Genomic DNA, 4,297 nt, shown 5'->3' on the forward strand with positions numbered 1-4,297 from the left:
GGGTCCCATATTAGATTGAAAAAATACACAGATCAAATGTGGTTCTGAGAATCACCGTAATGTAAACTGATGATTAACTTGTTGAACCACTCGTGTTTCTCACAACACCTCCCTCCTTGAGCAGGTGCTTTGGCAAGCCCCCTCCAACCAGTGCTGGTCTTTACCTGGACAAGGACGTAGCTAAAACACATCATGACATGGAGCTCCATATCTGGGCATGACTAACTTGTGACCTCATCATGGCGTGAGTAAACCCCGCCAAACAGCATAATAGCAGTGCGTTCCCAGTTCCACATTGACATTGATGTAGGAACTTCAAGAATCATTTAGAATCATCAGATATAGACGCTTGACCTTCAAGACGCTCAGAGACAGCCTTCAAGACGTTCGAAGACGCGTTCGAAGGCGCTCCTTTTGATAACTATACTCAGTACCGTTGCTGTAGTCACCAAAGCCATCACCCGATCACAAGAGCAAACATCACTGGTTGTTAAGCTCTGATTGAACACCACTACTGCAGCACAGGGCCCTGAGCCCAGTCAATCAATAATCAATTATTTTTCTCCCAAAAGGGCAATAATGGAACGAAGAGCCAACAGTATGAAGAAGAGGTTCCGCTCCATCACTGCGGAGAATGTGAAAGACTTCCTAATGAGGAACCTCTTTGTTCTTTTCACCATTGCTGCGGTTATAGTGGGAGTGATCCTGGGCTTTGCTCTGCGCCCACATAACCTCACGATGTCGCAGATCAAGTACTTTTCCTATCCTGGAGAGATGCTGATGAGGATGTTGCAGATGGTGATGATACCACTGGTAGTCTCCAGTCTGGTCACAGGCATCGCCTCTCTAGACAACAAAGCATCGGGCAAGATGGGAATGCGTGCATTGGCATATTACATGGTGACCACCCTCCTCGCCGTCTTCCTGGGCATCGTCTTGGTTGTGGTCCTCAGGCCAGGAAATGGCCTCAGCGACAGCCCTGAGGTTTCTGGTGGGACCTTAGAACCGGTACAGGCTGCCGATGCCATGTTGGACCTCATCAGGAACATGATCCCCCCTAACCTGGTGGAGGCTTGCTTCAAGCAGTACAAAACCGTGTACAAGAAGATCATAACCACCACGAATGTGACTGTGGACAACGTTACTGTAGTGGAGACAGTGGAGGAGCTAGTGCCCGTAGCAGGTTCCTCTCCTGGCGTGAATGTTCTGGGCTTAGTGGTATTCTCCCTATGCCTTGGACTGGTCATCAGCAAAATGAAGGAGCAGGGAAAAGTGCTCATGGAATTCTTCAACGGCCTCAACGAAGCCATCATGAGACTTGTTGCCGTCATCATCTGGTATGCACCCGTGGGCATCCTGTTCCTAATTGCGGGGAAGATCATGGAGATGAATGACCTTACAGAGGTGGGAAGTCAGCTTGGGATGTACACTCTGACTGTCATTTTGGGCCTTCAAATCCACGGCCTGCTTGTCCTGCCACTGCTGTTTTTCCTGGTGACTAAGAGGAACCCATACATCTTCATTGGAGGATTGCTTCAGGCACTCCTCACCGCTCTGGGCACCTCCTCCAGTACTGCCACCCTGCCAATCACCTTCCGTTGTCTGGAAGAAAACAACCATGTGGATAAGCGAGTGACACGATTTGTCCTCCCTGTGGGTGCCACCGTCAACATGGATGGTACTGCCCTCTATGAGGCTGTGGCAGCCATTTTTATCGCTCAGGTCTATAACATGGACCTCAACTTTGGCCAGGTTGTCACCATCAGTCTCACGGCAACCCTTGCCAGCATTGGAGCAGCAGGCATCCCTCAGGCTGGGCTGATTACCATGGTGATCGTATTGGCATCGGTGGGACTGCCCATGGAGGGCATAACACTGATCCTCATGGTGGATTGGTTCCTAGACCGCGTGCGCACCACCATCAATGTGCTGGGTGACTCTCTTGGCGCGGGCATTGTGGAGCATCTGTCCCGCGCAGAACTACAAAACGAAGATCCTGAACTGGGCAACCCTGTCATTGAGGAGAATGGGGAAACGCTGCTACCAACTCATCTGTCAAGACTTGCACAAACGCTGCTACAGTGAGACCATCGTGTGAGACCCAAAGGCCCTTTGCTTCCCGATTAGCAAGATGAATATTGCATTGGTTTGGTTGGTGAAGCAGAGCTGCTGATAGCAGTGTAAGAATATGGCTTCAATGGTGGCACTACACCAGTTATCTTATGTTTTGGCCTGTAACTTCAGAATCAGAATCAGAATCAGTTTTATTGTCACATCACAGGTTTACAAGGTAAAAAAGTGGGTGAAATTCTTTTTTGTACATCGTTCCCAACTTTTGAGAAGCAGGTCATACAATCGTCCACCCAGAGTCCCTTGATCATGACACAACTTCCCATATTGGCCACACTCATTTCGGCCTGACTAGGTTTGCTTCTCTTTCTTTTTTCTACAGATTGTATTCAAAACTCACAAATCGGTATATATTATCATAGGGTGCGTCAAACACAAATACAATTTATTGTCCTTTTCTTTTTTTTTTTCCAAATTAGGGACAATGATCGTCAAACAGGGTTTTCTACTCAATACTGTTTGCCTGTTAATTGCCTTCAAAACAAGTGGGAAGGGGCTATTTCTCACAAATACATACAATATATAAATGCAACATTCAATCATATCCACATTGGAACCACGTGTTGAAGGGCCTCTATAGCAGTGGTTCTCAAAGTGGGGTCCAGGGACTCTCTGGGTTTCCAAATGGACCCCTACAGGTCTGTAACTACACTCTCAGAGTTATGGGGGTCCTTGAAATGAAAAAGTTTGAGAGCCACAGCTCTACAGAAAGACACAAACCACAAACACAAAAAGTTGCGCCAACTGGTGCACAAACTTTTCCCCCACAATTTCCTCATCTCTTGAAGGCTGCACCCCACACACAAGGCAAATGTGCCTTAAAATTGTGCCTGCAGTAGCAGGTTTTCAAATTTTGTTTTTGAAAATGGTGGTATGTGCAAACTTGTTCAAAATTATCTTTGAGGACCAGTGTTTGCATTCACAGTATTTATTTTGCATGCCTTGATATCAAATACAATATTGTGTCTCTTCATGTTTGACTAACTCTAATTTGACTATGATTGGGTTGCTCCTAAAATCAACATAAAGATGTGAAAGAGAGATCAAAAAGTAAATCATTGATCCTGTCTCCATTGTAATGTTTGGTTCTGTGTGTGTGTGTGTGTGTGTGTGTGTGTGTGTGTGTGTGTGTGTGTGTGTGCGCGCGCGCGCGCGTGCGTGCGCGCGTGCGTGTGTGGACCTTTGTCAATACATTAGCCTGGTTCCAGACAAATCTGCCATTGCTAAAAAAAAAATGCCCTCTGCAGATTAGGTCCGCCCCTGGATTTCTCTCCCTCCGAAGTTGTGAGGGACCCATCAGGGCCCAGTATGCAAATATGTGGCGGGTTTATCACCAGAGGCCTTTTTTGAATGTGCCCCTCGGAAATGCAGGTTCCACACAGAGATCCCAGACTAATATCTACGCAGTGATATTAGTCTGGCCATGCCAGGCTATCAATGCATTACTTTGAATGTAAAGGACGTTCTACACTGCAGGGGGGTTGTATAGCCTTTTTAATCATTGCATTATATATTGTATGTCTGTGCATTTATAGTGTGGGTCATGCCTATGTTTTTCCTCAATCTCTAAGCTCTTATGTATTGGAAATGTACAAAGTTGCACTCTTCTAGTTGGGAAAACCGAGTCCACTGGATGCCCCTGGGTCTGTCGGCTGTTGTCTTCCTCATAACCCAGTCGATGGCCATCAGGAAGAGAATGGGGGACATGATACAACCCTGTCGTACACCAGACACTACGGTGAACCGTTCGGATGGTTTTCCATTAACGAGGACACTGCATTCGAAGTGACAACTACCCCATCAGTGAGACCGTTTTAGGAGGAATTCCGTATGATCTCGCAAATTAAATGGGTGAACTGTTGCAATATGTACAAAAATGTTTGGAGATATCTTGCTAAAATATCTGACTGATAACAGACAGACAGAAAAAAAAAACTTGGGCTTGATTTAACATATGGCTGAGGGAACATGGGGCTGATGAACCATATGGCTGAGGGAACATATGGCTGAATGTAGGGCTGAGGGAACATAGGGTTTCGTCATTGAGCAGTTTGTGGTGCTCTTTAGTGGACACAAGGCTGTACTACTTTATTTGAAAATGTTTGTTTTGTGTCATTGTAAATTGCTCTTTTTTGTAAGACAAGTATTGACTTTTCTTTTTTTTTTA

At 46.0% G+C, this 4,297-nt stretch overlaps 1 pseudogene across 1 annotated transcript; it reads left to right on the forward strand.

The window, feature by feature from the left end:
- Positions 1-579: 579 nt before the first annotated feature.
- On the forward strand, positions 580-2,098 carry LOC308086777 (excitatory amino acid transporter 1-like; annotated as a pseudogene). The gene has a single exon. The product of its transcript is annotated as an excitatory amino acid transporter 1-like (transcript).
- The last annotated feature ends 2,199 nt before the right edge of the window (positions 2,099-4,297 follow it).

This window comes from Gymnoscopelus braueri (genome assembly GCF_963280865.1).
Source record: "Gymnoscopelus braueri genome assembly, chromosome: 6".
Taxonomy (NCBI): Eukaryota; Metazoa; Chordata; class Actinopteri; order Myctophiformes; family Myctophidae; genus Gymnoscopelus; species Gymnoscopelus braueri.